Source organism: Euprymna scolopes, chromosome 18, assembly GCF_053919585.1.
Source record: "Euprymna scolopes isolate OS-2025 chromosome 18, ASM5391958v1, whole genome shotgun sequence".
Taxonomy (NCBI): domain Eukaryota; kingdom Metazoa; phylum Mollusca; class Cephalopoda; order Sepiida; family Sepiolidae; genus Euprymna; species Euprymna scolopes.
The window spans coordinates 2,564,314-2,582,250 of NC_136499.1; the positions used below are offsets into that span (position 1 = coordinate 2,564,314).

A 17,937-nucleotide genomic window follows, 5' to 3' on the forward strand; every position below is an offset into this window, starting at 1 on the left:
GCTATTTGGCATCATTCTTTCTTTTTTTGGGGGGGGCAGTGATCGGATAATGGGAGGGGAGAGAGAACTTATAGATATGCATCTTCAATGTTCTTCGTTCCATGTAATGCTTCATGTTTTTTCTTTTCAGCAACTCACCTGGCCCGTGCATGTGGCTCATGTGTATTAGTCTCACATTTAAGGGTTTTCCTTAATATTTCAACTGTTTTCATTATTGTTATTCATTGTATCTTTCCAGCCATTCCTTTGATTCCAATTTCTCCCATTTTTTTTTTTTTTTTTTTCTTTTTTTTTTTTTTCAAAGATTTAGTGCCTATAATAGTAGGAGCACTATCTTGATTTTTTTTTTTTTTTTTTTTTTTTCATCCATATCCCTTTCAGCTCTCTGGTTAGCTCTGTGTATTTGCTCTGTTTCTTTTTTCTGTGATATTCTGTGGTCAGCTGGGACAGCAAAGTCTACGATTTGGCAGGACTTTTCTTTCTTGTTAATTATTATGACATCTTGCTTGGATGGGTTTATCCGTTTGTATGCCCAAGTCACATAGGATTTTGTGATTCTCGTTTTCAATTACTGTTCCTGGCTTATATTTGTACCATTTATCTGTGTGTTCGAGATACAGTTGTTTGCATAATTCCCAGTGTACTGCTCTCCCCACTTGGTCGTGCCTATTCTTGCATTCTTTTTGGGCAAGTTTGCTGCATTCACTTACTATATGGTTTATTGTTTTGTCTCTTTGTCCACAGTCTGAATTTGCTGTTTTCTTGTGTTTTGTCAATCTTTGCTTTGATGTGGGTGGTTCCTATCGAGTTATCTTGTGCTGTCGTTATTAGGGATTCAGTTTCTTGGTTTATGTGTCCTTTTCGCATCCATGTCCAAGTGTTTTCGTTATTCTCATCTTTTGTGATCCTTACGAATTGTCTCTGTTTTCTGTTTTATTGATTTTTTTTTTTTTTTTTTTTTTTTTTTTTTTTTTCAGTGTCTCTCGCTGCCATAATCATCCTTTCACTGCTTTGCATTCATTATTATTGTCATTATTATTATCAAGTTGACTATTATATTTTGATGGTATATAAATATTTGTAACAGCAGATAAGACTGCCATTTTAATCTATCTCTGGAAATGGAGATCGTTGGTCTTGGAGCTCAAAATATAATCATTAAACAAGAATACAATAGGGGGAAAATGTGGCATGATATCAATTTTTCTGCATATATATATATATATATAATATATATATATATATATATATATATATATATATACACACAACGAAACAGGACTTTATGTCGATGACTACAAATAATTTAAGCCCCCCCCTCTTTGGGTAGAGCACTGTCGTAAGTAATCTCGCCGGCTACTTAATTGGCTAAAAAATGTGACACTCGCTCTTTGTTTATAAACAAGCAGTTAGAGCACTGTAAAAGTGGTGGACAAATGTTTGTTTAAATAGACATTTGGTGAGATAATTTACGGGCGCCGCTCCCGTGGTAGAACTGCTGACTGTCAACATGATGGTTCTAGGTTCAATCCTCGGCTTGGGAGAGGTGCTAGTCTAGCGGCACTGATGAGTTGTGATATAACAAAACAGGACTGTATGTCGATGACTACAAATATATGTTATAAAAACTTCAGTAAGTGTCCTCAGAAACCTTCTTGATGTTAATATTTGATCTCTATCAAATACATCGATATTAGTGTGTTCCTTTTTTCTTCTCAAATGCTGATTATGCAAAGAAGCAAGAAAATTTTTCTCTTCTCAGATGACCAATTAGCTATGTTATCTTTATTGTTGTCGCTTGGTTTTACTGGATTACAGAACAAGAATTAATCTAGTCTAGTGGAATATCCAGCCTTAGTAGTGTTACTGGAGATAAAATCACTTGAAGATGCACCATTCCTCGTATGAATCTGCGTATAGTATTGCCAAGTCTTGAATATTTTGTCCGTTTGCTTGTCGAAAAGTATCGCCATATGTTATCCAAAAAAATCCCTGTGTAGAGAGACTAAAGACACCCAATGATAACATTTAGTAGGTATTCAAATTCTTCCGAATAACTTTTTTTTTTATTTTGGTCTTGCTTTGGATGGTCCATACTGCCGGATACTAGATATTCACCTGCTATCTCAGACATTGCAACCAGGAGATCTTGTTAAGCTTCTAACCGTCCCATTCAGTGCAATTCTTTGTATATTTGCACTTGGTTCACCGGGTATGTTTGCCATCTACTTCTTTGAATTTCTTTTTCACGAGTCTGATTGCTCCTATAATTACTGGAATGATAGACATCTAAGATTTCATTTTCTTTTCATGTCATAAAACGATAATATATCATTACCAAATATGTGTCATTCATAAGACGATAATATATCATTACCAAATATGTGTTATGCATAAGACGATAATATTTCATTACCAAATATGTGTCATACATAAGACGATAATATATCATTACCAAATATGTGTCATACATAAGACGATAATATATCATTACCAAATATGTGTCATACATAAGACGATAATATATCATTACCAAATATGTGTCATACATAAGACGATAATATATCATTACCAAATATGTGTTATACATAAGATGATAATATATCATTACCAAATATGTGTTCATGTCATACATAAGACGATAATATATCATTACCAAATGTGTTATACATAAGATGATAATATATCATTACCAAATATGTGTTATACATAAGACGATAATATATCATTACCAAATATGTGTCATACATAAGACGATAATATATCATTACCAAATATGTGTCATACATAAGACGATAATATATCATTACCAAATATGTGTTATACATAAGATGATAATATATCATTACCAAATATGTGTTCATGTCATACATAAGACGATAATATATCATTACCAAATATGTGTTATACATAAGATGATAATATATCATTACATTAAATATGTGTTCCCCCCCCAAAAAAAAAAAATCTTGGTTTGATCTATGATGTCAATAACCGTATCCGCATTGTCCATCAACTCAAATGGGTCTCTAACTTAATGTTGGTGACATTTATGTTGACTAAAATTGAAATTAAATACTATATAAATCTACTGCATTTTCTAATATTCATATTAATTCAAAAATATTTATGCTTCAGTTTGAAATAGCATTTTCATTTTTAAAAACAGAATAAATGAATGCATCTCATTTTAGATGTATCGATGCTTAAGTTTGAAATTTTCGTCAGTCCCCCCTTATTTTAAATTAATGTGTGTACATTTATTTAGCAGTTCATATACATTAATTTAGTGCATTTTATTTGTTTAGATGTGCATTTTATATGTGTATATATATATATATATATATATATATATATATATATATATATATAACCATACCCAGCAAATTCTTAGCTCCACTATAATAATAATTTGCTAATGTTTCTTTCCTCTGAAGAGAAGAATAGCATTCTTTGAAACTTCATGGAATAAGGATGTTTTTGAAAATTGTTTTTGGAGTATTTTGTCGAACAATAAATTTAGTTGTAAATTTTTATTTACAGTCTTCATTTTTTTTTTCTTAAGTAAATAAGTATATAATTATTTTTTAATACCTACAGACACTAGTGTTTCATCCTTTCGGAAATCATCAGTGCAGTATGTCACGATTACCGCCCGTCAGGAGATTCGAACCTGGCAACTAAGCTATCTCTGACTCCATTAACAAACCCATACGACCACCATTAACTGCGAGAAATACAGCTGAAATGTCAACGTTTACTTTTTTTAAAATGTCAAAACTGTGATGGTGATCTAATGATTGACATTATAATCTGCGCATGTAAGCTTAAGTGACAGACTTTTAACTTCAACTTAGAGTGCTCAACAATAAGAACCGAGTTCTTAAAGGGCTGACATAAAGGCACTTTCTGTGTGAATTTGTTACATATTGACCTTGAAACGGCTGGGCTGATTCTTTTTTAAAATTTCACAAATGTGTCTGGTTCTTAGATAGGTTTTGTATTGGAATGCAAATAGTTATTGATAATAGAAAAATCTGATTAAAGAAGGAACAGTCCGATTTTGACCAAAGTGAACACCCTTATATAGCCTAACATCACAAGTGCATTTGATAAATTCTATCACCACACAAGCAGAAGGGCCCGGTGTATAAAAGCAACAGTAGGTTCTTTAAGATGAGTGTGTCTGAAATAAAATGTTTTTGTTTCGAGCACAATTGAATGATGATACTTAACGTTTGTATTTTAAACTTTAATTCAAGCCATTATATAAGAATCATTTCATAAAATCATTATATAAGAATCATTTCATAAAATCATTATATAAGAATCATTTCATAAAATCATTATATAAGAATCATTTCATAAAATCATTTCATAAAATCATTATATAAGAATCATTTCATAAAATCATTATATAAGAATCATTTCATAAAATCATTATATAAGAATCATTTCATAAAATCATTATATAAGAATCATTTCATAAAATCATTATATAAGAATTATTTCATAAAATCATTTTATAAAATCATTATATAAGAATTATTTCATAAAATCATTATATAAGAATTATTTCATAAAATCATTATATAAGAATTATTTCATAAAATCATTTCATAAAATCATTATATAAGAATCATTTCATAAAATCATTATATAAGAATCATTTCATAAAATCATTATATAAGAATCATTTCATAAAATCATTATATAAGAATTATTTCATAAAATCATTATATAAGAATCATTTCATAAAATCATTATATAAGAATTATTTCATAAAATCATTATATAAGAATCATTTCATAAAATCATTATATAAGAATCATTTCGTAAAATCATTATATAAGAATCATTTCATAAAATCATTATATAAGAATTATTTCATAAAATCATTATATAAGAATTATTTCATAAAATCATTATATAAGAATTATTTCATAAAATCATTATATAAGAATTATTTCATAAAATCATTATATAAGAATTATTTCATAAAATCATTATATAAGAATTATTTCATAAAATCATTATATAAGAATTATTTCATAAAATCATTATATAAGAATTATTTCATAAAATCATTATATAAGAATTATTTCATAAAATCATTTTATAAAATCATTATATAAGAATCATTTCATAAAATCATTTCATAAAATCATTATATAAGAATCATTTCATAAAATCATTATATAAGAATCATTTCATAAAATCATTATATAAGAATCATTTCATAAAATCATTATATAAGAATCATTTCATAAAATCATTATATAAGAATTATTTCATAAAATCATTTTATAAAATCATTATATAAGAATCATTTCATAAAATCATTTTATAAAATCATTATATAAGAATTATTTCATAAAATCATTTTATAAAATCATTATATAAGAATCATTTCATAAAATCATTTTATAAAATCATTATATAAGAATCATTTCATAAAATCATTTTATAAAATCATTATATAAGAATCATGTCATAAAATCATTTTATAAAATCATTATATAAGAATCATTTCATAAAATCATTTTATAAAATCATTATATAAGAATTATTTCATAAAATCATTTTATAAAATCATTATATAAGAATCATTTCATAAAATCATTTTATAAAATCATTATATAAGAATCATTTCATAAAATCATTTTATAAAATCATTATATAAGAATCATTTCATAAAATCATTTTATAAAATCATTATATAAGAATTATTTCATAAAATCATTTTATAAAATCATTATATAAGAATCATTTCATAAAATCATTTTATAAAATCATTATATAAGAATCATTTCATAAAATCATTTTATAAAATCATTATATAAGAATCATTTCATAAAATCATTTTATAAAATCATTTTATAAAATCATTTCATAAAATCATTTCATAAAATCATTTTATAAAATCATTATATAAGAATCATTTCATAAAATCATTTTATAAAATCATTATATAAGAATCATTTCATAAAATCATTTTATAAAATCATTATATAAGAATTATTTCATAAAATCATTTTATAAAATCATTATATAAGAATCATTTCATAAAATCATTTTATAAAATCATTATATAAGAATCATTTCATAAAATCATTTTATAAAATCATTATATAAGAATCATTTCATAAAATCATTTTATAAAATCATTATATAAGAATCATTTCATAAAATCATTTTATAAAATCATTATATAAGAATCATTTCATAAAATCATTTTATAAAATCATTATATAAGAATTATTTCATAAAATCATTTTATAAAATCATTATATAAGAATCATTTCATAAAATCATTTCATAAAATCATTATATAAGAATCATTTCATAAAATCATTTTATAAAATCATTATATAAGAATCATTTCATAAAATCATTTTATAAAATCATTATATAAGAATTATTTCATAAAATCATTTTATAAAATCATTATATAAGAATCATTTCATAAAATCATTTTATAAAATCATTATATAAGAATCATTTCATAAAATCATTTTATAAAATCATTATATAAGAATCATTTCATAAAATCATTTTATAAAATCATTATATAAGAATTATTTCATAAAATCATTTTATAAAATCATTATATAAGAATCATTTCATAAAATCATTTTATAAAATCATTATATAAGAATCATTTCATAAAATCATTTTATAAAATCATTATATAAGAATCATTTCATAAAATCATTTTATAAAATCATTATATAAGAATTATTTCATAAAATCATTTTATAAAATCATTATATAAGAATCATTTCATAAAATCATTTTATAAAATCATTATATAAGAATCATTTCATAAAATCATTATATAAGAATCATTTTATAAAATCATTTTATAAAATCATTATATAAGAATCATTTCATAAAATCATTTTATAAAATCATTATATAAGAATTATTTCATAAAATCATTTTATAAAATCATTATATAAGAATCATTTCATAAAATCATTTTATAAAATCATTATATAAGAATCATTTCATAAAATCATTTTATAAAATCATTATATAAGAATCATTTCATAAAATCATTTTATAAAATCATTATATAAGAATCATTTCATAAAATCATTTTATAAAATCATTATATAAGAATCATTTCATAAAATCATTTTATAAAATCATTATATAAGAATCATTTCATAAAATCATTTTATAAAATCATTATATAAGAATCATTTCATAAAATCATTTTATAAAATCATTATATAAGAATCATTTCATAAAATCATTTTATAAAATCATTATATAAGAATCATTTCATAAAATCATTTTATAAAATCATTATATAAGAATTATTTCATAAAATCATTTTATAAAATCATTATATAAGAATCATTTCATAAAATCATTTTATAAAATCATTATATAAGAATCATTTCATAAAATCATTTTATAAAATCATTATATAAGAATTATTTCATAAAATCATTTTATAAAATCATTATATAAGAATCATTTCATAAAATCATTTTATAAAATCATTATATAAGAATCATTTCATAAAATCATTTTATAAAATCATTATATAAGAATTATTTCATAAAATCATTTTATAAAATCATTATATAAGAATCATTTCATAAAATCATTATATAAGAATCATTTCATAAAATCATTTTATAAAATCATTATATAAGAATCATTTCATAAAATCATTTTATAAAATCATTATATAAGAATTATTTCATAAAATCATTTTATAAAATCATTATATAAGAATCATTTCATAAAATCATTTTATAAAATCATTATATAAGAATCATTTCATAAAATCATTTTATAAAATCATTATATAAGAATTATTTCATGAAATCATTTTATAAAATCATTATATAAGAATCATTTCATAAAATCATTTTATAAAATCATTATATAAGAATCATTTCATAAAATCATTTTATAAAATCATTATATAAGAATTATTTCATAAAATCATTTTATAAAATCATTATATAAGAATCATTTCATAAAATCATTTTATAAAATCATTATATAAGAATTATTTCATAAAATCATTTTATAAAATCATTATATAAGAATTATTTCATAAAATCATTTTATAAAATCATTATATAAGAATCATTTCATAAAATCATTTTATAAAATCATTATATAAGAATCATTTCATAAAATCAACAGTAAGTTCTCTACAGTGCAATGTAGACTACAATATATTGTAGACTGTCACTGTAGAGACATGTGAAGCTTCCTCTCAGTGCATTGAAAATAGGCAATTTCGATAACAATGAAGGTATTAGAATTGTGGAACCGTTGTTTATCCTCATTCAGTCCCTAACAATGTAGGGTCTCCCTGCTAGGATATAAATATATATTTCTGTATTTCATTCTCATAAGGATTCGTCAGGCTGTTGCATGGAATGAATGTTGCTACATGTTTTATGTTCCCGTGGTACTGGCTTTAATAGGCAAAGACTAATTATGATGAATTCTCTGTAGAAGCTAGCCCAATATGTGGGATGTGTTAGGAGACATCGTGGTTACACTAATTGCATGTAAACAAATTAGCAGTATGAAAACCTTTTGATTATTGAACATAAACTCGTATGCATTGTATGTTTAAATTATTATTTTTTTTACTACTATTAGTCGTGTATACATAAAATAGTCAAAACAAAGTTAAATATAGTAAGTTCTAAGATTCAATTACAAATGGTTTGTTATATTCAAATTTCTATTGCATAAATATAAAAACATTCATGTTAAGTAGAAACTTAATGTTTGTTTTTTTACAACTAAGTATGATAAAAAATTATGATTGGTCTTACTTGGTGAGATATATTTATACTTCAAAACGAAATCAATCAAAGTAAACTATCGAGTTGTAATTTATTCACATTTATTCACGTGGTGCACAATACAATTTCTGTAGAGTAATGATATTAACGTTTAATATTCACACAAATACCTTTTGTTTTAAGTCAAATAAAATCAAAATGTGATTGTTTATATGTAGCCATTAAGTTTCCATTTTTATGATTATAAATGTTCCGAATATACTTTTTACAAAACATTTTTTTATTGATGCCATTGTTTCTACTTATAAAAACATGTTTTCTTAATAAATAATAAAAATGTTTTAAATCTTTTCCAAGAAAGAAATGTCCAATAAAATAAAACAAGAAAATCCAAAACACAAATCCAAACTATTTTCATTATTTAACTCGTACTTTTTTTTTTTTTTTTTTTTTTTTTTTCAAAGAAAATGAAAAAAATTCGGTTGGATCTTTTAAAGATTTTGAGCTCTAGTAATATTAGCACTTATAAACTAACCAAACTTTTGTGTGAATCTAAAAGAATTTAAATAATTACACACACAAGTACACAAGTAGAATTTTTTATTTTAAAATGTCAACATTTATCAAGGCCCACAGCCCACTCGGGGAGAAGAGTTATTGAGTTTTACAGGTAAATGAAGAAATTATTAACACTGGTTATAACTGGTAAGAAAACGACTAGTTAAGGAGACGACTCCACAAGAATTTGTATAAATTGGACTTGAAAACAGCAATGTTATCATCAGCTGAGAAGCATCCTTGTGGCACAGTTACACAGACAGTTGTAGAAAAATAAAAAACGCATTGCTTATAGAAATGCTACGTGGTTCTAGAAAGGGAATTTGAAGCTCAGTCGAGCACCTAACATAAAAATAACAATAGAATAGAGAAAGAATAGCAATGTCTTTTCTTGAAAATAGTTGATTCATTTCAAGGAAAAAGAAAAACGATTAAACAAAAATGACATTTTAAATGTCTCTTTTCATGTAATTACAAAGAAATTATCTTTTATGAAAGTTTAGTGTTCAATAGTGCAGCCACAAATAAACAAAATGAAAATAAAGCTTCTCTCCTCCATCTCCACCTCTGAAAACAGATCCTTCCTTCATTATTTTAGTTTTTCTTTTCTTTAATCTTTAAAAAAAAAAAGTGCCATCTCCTCATTTGGTATAGAGGCCCCAACACTAATCAAATTGCAACAGCAGCAGTAGTGTAAGAACCACTTGAAAACTAAAAATGTTAAATTGTCAGAAAATCCCCGGAAGAGAAATCCAGAAAGAAGAGGCAAAAACAGATTTGTAAGTGAACAAACCAATTAAATTGAGTTTTCCTTGTTATCCATTTGTTTAAATGGCCAATTACCCATAATGCATTGAGAATTGAAGAGATGAACAAAGAAGCAAACAAACAACACTTGAAAGCTTCGTAAATGCCGGCTCAGCTGGAATTTCTGCTTTCCAGTCCACAAGTTTTTTTGGAAATGGTTCATTACACACACTTTTAAAATCGGTACTGGAGAGGGGGGGGGGGTTGATCACGCACAGACTTTTTTTTTTAAAGTCTTTTTTCGCACTTTTTGAAGATTTTTATCTTTATATTTAATCTACTTATTGTTTGTGTGTGTATATACCTGTCCACTTCCCTCCCCCATTAGGGCAACGCTAGACACAAGGTTAGTTTTTGATGTAGGGAAATTCCAGCCCCAAAGAGACGCTCTTGATAAGAACATAATTATATTATGTTGACATAACGCTTGGGGGGATGCTCTTCTGAGATGAAACGCTTACTACACTTTTATCTTAGCCTTTTTTATTTGCTATATATGCCTCATATAAATGTGTGTGTGTGTGTGGATTTTGTCTCTGGTGTGTATATGTGATTTGTGTTGAGTATGTTTTGCTTTGAGCATATATCTATTTTGTATGTTTTGTGTTGGATATATGTTTAGTTAATTTTTTTTATTGTTTTTCTGTTTGTTCTGATTGAATCAAATAAATGTTTCAATATGTAAAATTTCCCCAAAGTTTTAAAAATAGGAAATATGTATTCTTCCTCAATAATTGGTTTAAATTCACTGATGTTGACAGCCAATGGGTGAGTCTCTCATAGTAACGTATTACACTTTGATTTTAGCCCAGTTAATAGATTGTTTTGTGTTGAGGTAAAAAAGAAAATAGAAGCCTTAGAAATTAAATAGTACATATGTTCTGTGCCAGTAAATTTCTTAATTTTTTTCATTATATTTATATTATATTTTGTTAAAAAAGTGACAACTTTCTAAAGCATGTAAAATTTTTTTTTTTGCACCAGTTCATCTATTTTCTTAATCTTGAGATTAGCTTTGTATAAGAACAATTGTCTGTGTTTGTATGTACAGCTAAAAGTCCAAAATTAATAAGCAAAAACTTACAAAGTTTATATTTTCTTGATCGGTGTTGCCCCAGACGTATATCTAAAATTTAGAAATTCTTTTTACATATACGAGGGATAACTATAGTGGATGAATTGCATTATTTTTTCTCAAGACATTAAAATAAAAGAAATAGGTTGTGTGGATGTAAAATAGAAGGTTAGATAAAAGGATAGAATAAGAGAGAGAAAGTGGGGGAGGGAGATAGTTTTAATCTAAAGATGCTACATTTGATTTCTATTTAGTTTTTTATGGCTCCCAAGCAACACCGGGTAACCCTACTAGCATTAGCATAAAACTCAAAATAACTGGGTTAAATGGTTTACAATTTTAGTTTACTACCGGTTCTGCACTAGTAACATTAAGCACTATTTTTGTAATCACCTTTTATGGGACTGATTTAGCAAATTTTTCTTATATTTAAAAAAATTTTTTCTTTATATACACATTTTTATATAGATGAATCAGTTGAATATTTACTGCATTTTGATAATGAGCCTGTACGAAATGGGTGACCATTTGGGAAGGATAGGCGCTGTATGTACCACACAGAGACATAGAAATTTCCAGGTTTCTATCTGGGGGCACCTTTAATTCACTGGCAAAGATGCACCCCCAGTCTCCGTTAAACGTGCATCTAGAAGGAAAACTGATGTAAAACCGAAGGTCTACTGTATGTAACAGTAATCTGCACTGACAAAGATTAGCAGTCAAATACCAAAAAGTGTGGTTGGTTCTGCACAAAGCCTTCACCATGATAAACAAATCTGCATGGATTTCCAAACCACTTATTTGTTGTGACAGAGCTTGTATGTCAAAATCAACAGGAGGGTCCATATATTTATTTTATGACATGAATAGGTTAACCAAATTAATAGATCCAATATCTGGAACATTTTTTTGTTATTGTGGTTAAGGGAGGTGGTGTTTGATCAATACTACTGGGGAGCCATGATTTAATATACTGTTTTGTTTTTAAATCCCCCGAAACAGTGTTTTATGGTAAACATGATCTCTTAAGTTAACATTAGGACTATAGTGAATTCGAGAGAGCAAATTGATGCAGTGATTCCGGGGATTAAATGACTTACTGACTGAATAGTTTTTGTAACGAATGATAAAAAATTAAAAGAAAAAAAAAGATCAAATAAGTTCTTTTATATAGTTTTAAAGGTTAAAAACTTCCAAGACTATATATATATATATATATATATATATATGAGAATTTGACTAAAATAATTTCCCATTTACCAATGAGTGCCTTTTATTATGTAATTATTATCAATTAATCTTTAAACTTGTTAAGCCTAATAAGGTTAGTTAATTGCTTCATTTCTCTTTACTGTTTAATTGTTTTTGATCGTTACAAATTATGTGATGTTGTTAGGCCAATTTGCCTTAAGCCTCCACCAGACAAGACCTATTAGCATTTATGAATATCAGACTTTTATAATTATGGATGTCACAGATAACCGATATTTTTCCTCTGACTTCACTAAACACTGGTCTAATCTAATAATACCAAACCAACAGTGACAATGGGGGTCTAGGCGTAAAATATAAAATATAGATTTAAACGAATGAAACAAAGGCATGCCTCCATAAATTCTCTGACATAAAAGAATTGAATGAAGAAGCCAGCAGCAGTAAGAATGAAGAGCCAGATACTGTGAAAAGTATTGATAAGATATTGAGGGCATGTGTATGTTGTTTCTGTTCTTGTAGTATTATTAGACTGGGTTAATGTGCAGGAGAGATGAAGGAAGATACAAGATTATAGTTTCTTAGAGCCTTCCATAGTAGAAGCAAAGTCTTTTTTTTTTTCTATAAATTTTTACAGAATATTTTAAAAACTTGTACTGTAACAGACCACATGTGAGTTTGGTGGAAAATAGCCGCAGCAAAGGATGGTCAGCATGTGAAGAGATTAGCAGCAGCAGTAGTTGAAAAACTGCAGGTGCAAATTGGGAAGTGTGCATGAGAAGAAGGAAAAACAGAAAAATGCAACATGTTCTTGGAGAGAAACAAAGTAGACGTCGAAAAAATGGACACGTAAAACAAAGGCGAGAAATGGCTGGCTGTGGCCAGCATGAGGTGGCAGAGAGAAAAAGCGTACACCGGGCGAGGTGGTCGTTGGTGAGACTTGTAAGGGTAATAAATGCTTGTGTTAAAGAAGAAAAAATGCTGACCAGAATTTTTATTTCTTTTTGTAATGGCAATGTTGCATTACTCCAAATTTGATATTTCTTAAATGAAGTGCTTAGTGGGAAGCATCTTTATTTATACTTGTGGGACCTGTGGAAATTCCTCAGTTATATCCTTCATCTGTTGTATATGGCTGTCATGTTTAAAGATGTTTAAATTTGATGGCTGTCTGATGCAAATGCATGCCCCACAGTATTATTGTACCACCTTTGTTCAAACTGAAATCTGGCTAATACAGTTCTAAAATATATCTGGTTATGGGAGAGGGGGTTCTATCTCCAAAACCTTTGGCAGAATGTGTGACACTTTTTCATTTGATGGCTGTCATGAACTGTATTATTCAACCCACGATACCATTATACTATCTTTGGCAGGACAGAAATGTTTTAGGCTTTTTTTTTTTTACCAATATTTATAATTAAAAATTTCAAGTAAAGCCACTAATATATTTGCATGTCATACTGAAATAAGCCTCCTCGCAAAAAAAATTTGAGTGGAAAAATTAATTACAAGTAAAAATCAAATTTATCGTAAATTGCACTTTTATTGTATTATGTTAGGTTTTACTTGCTTAAATGAAAGAATGACTTATCTCCCCTGTTTTACAAGAACTTCCGGTACTTGTATTGTAATCAATGGTGACTCAACAAAATATGGTCAAAAAGATTATTTTCAATAAAAAGATATGATCTTCTACTCATATTTTAAATAATTTTTAAGCAGATACTCTTTGCAGCATAATATGTAAATACATGTGTTTTTTTTTACTTGAAATGCGATTTTTCGATTGTCACTAGGTGTAAAGAAGCACCAAATACTTTTTTACAGAAAATATAAAGCAGATACTGCACTTTGACTTATATATATTATTTTGCCAAACAATTTAAATAAAATTAGGCACAAAGCGAATCAAAAAATTTAGGCTCTTTGGTCATCCTTGTCACTGTACCTTTGATTTATCTATGCTAATCTTAGCTCAAGTTCTTGATCACCATAATACCATGAACATCAGGGGTCGTCCTACTTAACATTCCCAAATCAAATCGTTTTTTTTTTTTTAAATATTTTTGTGGAAATCGTTTTTTTTTTTATTTATTTGATCCTAGCCTGCAGGCTAAGAACATCTATTTTTGAGTTTCACATTAAACACAACAGCAACATTAGATTAATTTTTTGTTAATTACTTTTTTTGCTTTGCATTTTCGGTCGAACGATCACATCTTAAAAACGAAAACGGTGTCTGGTGATAACATGCATACAAATATGAAATTGCTTTGGCATATTTTCATATGTATAGGCTTCACACTCACCAAACTTTAACTGCCTAGATTTTATCTCGGATGTCTATCAAAACTATCCCAGATTATTTCTGAACTGAAGATTTTGTCCCTCACAGCCCAAATCTGTTGACATTTATGAATAAAACTTGGTGGGCAATTCAAGCATAGATTGAAATTTATTCATTAAATTTTTTTAAATTGTAAGAAGAATTATGGATTTTATTAATTATTTAATGGATGGACAGCATTTTTTTGTTTTGTTTTTTAGTTAACTGGGATAATGTTTCGGAGACCTGAAGAAATGGCAAAAAATTGACTGTTTCATGCTTATATTTTTTTACTTTATTTATAAATCTAGAAAATGGATGTGAAATGAATATGAAATTACTTTAGCATATCATTATATAGAAAATAGATGTGAAATGAATATGAAATTACTTTAGCATATCATTATATAGAAAATAGATGTGAAATGAATATGAAATTACTTTAGCATATCATTATATAGAAAATAGATGTGAAATGAATATGAAATTACTTTAGCATATCATTATATAGAAAATAGATGTGAAATGAATATGAAATTACTTTAGCATATCATTATATAGAAAATAGATGTGAAATGAATATGAAATTACTTTAGCATATCATTATATAGAAAATAGATGTGAAATGAATATGAAATTACTTTAGCATATCATTATATAGAAAATAGATGTGAAATGAATATCATTATATAGAAAATAGATGTGAAATGAATATCATTATATAGAAAATAGATGTGAAATGAATATCATTATATAGAAAATAGATGTGAAATGAATATCATTATATAGAAAATAGATGTGAAATGAATATCATTATATAGAAAATAGATGTGAAATGAATATCATTATATAGAAAATAGATGTGAAATGAATATGAAATTACTTTAGCATATCATTATATAGATATAGATGTGAAATGAATTATATAGATCATGTGTTTTAGGCTGTTATTCATTTCATGGTTTTTATTTTTGCAATTTTAGCATATTGGGAAGGAAAATAACAAAACCGCAGATAGCGTAGGAAGCAATGCTCTTTGTGTCAGCAAATAGAGCTTTTTTTTTTTTTTTTTTTTTTCTTTTTTTTTTATTCAATTTTCACCCCAAACAAGGCACAGTGCCACTTTGAAGCAGGGGGCTACTATCAGGGACTTAATTAGCGGGGTCATTATGAAGGGAGATGAGTAGAAAGATGTTTGTTAACATTACACTTGAACTTCTGCATATCAGTGCAGTTGGGAAAGCAGAATCCCGGAAGGGAGTTCCAAAGACCCGCAGTTCTGGGGAAGAAACTATTGGAGTAAAAGGCTTTCTTGCACCTAGGGATCTCTACTGTAAAGGGATGAGACTTAGTAGCTTGTCGGGTTTGTCGGGGGTAGTTACGTCAGGGAGGTACAAGTGTTTGCAGTTCGTCAGAGCATTCACCATTGAAGTATTTGTAGAACAGGCAGAGGGATGCAACATCTCGTCGATGGGACAGAGGCTGAAGCCTAGATGACAGTTCAGGACCTATCAGGTTGGCGACTCTCTTTTGAACCCTGTCCAGGAGCGAGAGACAAGAAGCAGATGCACCAGCCCAGATGTGACAACAGTACTCCATACATGGGCGAATGGTTGCCTTATAGAGGTATAGGATACTGTCAGGCGTAAGTAGTTTTCTAGCACTGTAGAGGGAGCCAACCTTCCTTGCCTTGGCAATGCTCTCAATGTATCTATTCCAGTTCATATTCCCTGTAAACGTTAGGCCGAGGAGTTTAAAAGAAGTACTTTCAGGTAGTGTGTTCTTGGCCATTGCTATTGGTGGCAGAGAAAGTTTCTTGTAGTTATTGAAGGAAACAAGCTTAGTCTTAGCAGCATTGAATGTGACCAACCATTTTTGTCCCCATTCCACTACGGATTGGAGGTCATCCTCTAGCATTTCTGCCATTTCCTTGGATATGTGTTCATTTGTTTTCCCCTCATATCTGTTATAGAGAGTGGTGTCATAGGCAAATATACCCATCTCCGAAACAATTTTATCAGGGAGGTCGTTTATGAATATCAGGAATAATAGAAGTCCAAGGATAGACCCCTGAGGTACTCTCGCATTTATGTCATATTGTTTGGATGTACAACCGTCGAGGACAACTTTGATTTTTCTATTACTTAAGAAGGATTTAATTACATTATGAATTCTTCCAGTGATTCCATATGATCTAATTTTCCTTAGAAGACCATCGTGCCATACCCTGTCAAAAGCCTTAGATATATCGAGGGCCACCGCTCTACCCTCCCCTGTTTTATCCAATGAACGGTATATACGTTCAGAAACTACAGTTAAGATATCTGCTGTTGAACGGGCTTGCCTGAATCCATATTGTTTGTCAGTCAGGAGTTTAGCAGCTGTTAGGTGCTGGACTAGGGCTTGATTAACTAAGGACTCAAATATTTTGGCGAAAAGCGGGAGGAGGCTAATGGGGCGATAATTTAGTGGGTCAGTTCTTTCACCAGAATTCTTGAAGACTGGTACCACAGAGGCGGTTTTCCAGCAGTCGGGAAAACAAGATTCGTTAAGGCATTTATTGTAAAGTTTGGACAGAACTGGAGCAATCTCGGCAGAGCATTTTTTTAATAGCACAGCCGGGATGAGATCTGGTCCACATGCTTTTGAGGTGTCTAGGTTTTTTTATAATAGCATGTACCTGAGAAGGGGTGATTTTCAAATCGTCTAGTGAGGAGCATTTGAGCAATGTTTAAACATTGTAATTTCGCATACCCACCTCAGTAGTAGCCAAATAGCATAAGGGTGAGAAGCACTGACTGTCGCCTGGGCAGTCAAGTTTTAATTCTGGCTTGAGGTAGTTGCTGGTCTATCTGCACTGATGAGCTGTGATACAGCGAAACAGTACTGTATGTGGAGTGTTTCATGCTCATGCAATCATCAGTGTAGGATGACAATTCCTGCCAGTTGGGAAATTTGAACCCAGCCGCAAAGCCACCTTTGACTTCAATTGCTTAGCTCTGGACCACTAAACAATTGCGACGAGAATGAAAGAAATTAAGAACTAATAAATGCGCAATTCGACAGTCCTGAGTGTTCAAAAGACAGGAAATTGTGAACGTTGCATAAATGCCAGTTGACTGCCTCTTTGTTTATACTTCTCACACAATCTTTAAATATTCTTAAAA

General features: G+C 28.3%; 1 protein-coding gene across 4 annotated transcripts in view; it reads left to right on the forward strand.

Moving 5' to 3' along the window:
• The window catches only part of LOC145297482 (calcium-dependent protein kinase C-like), a 731,210-nt gene that overhangs the window by 81,809 nt on the left and 631,464 nt on the right, over positions 1–17,937 (forward strand). The window lies entirely within an intron of this gene.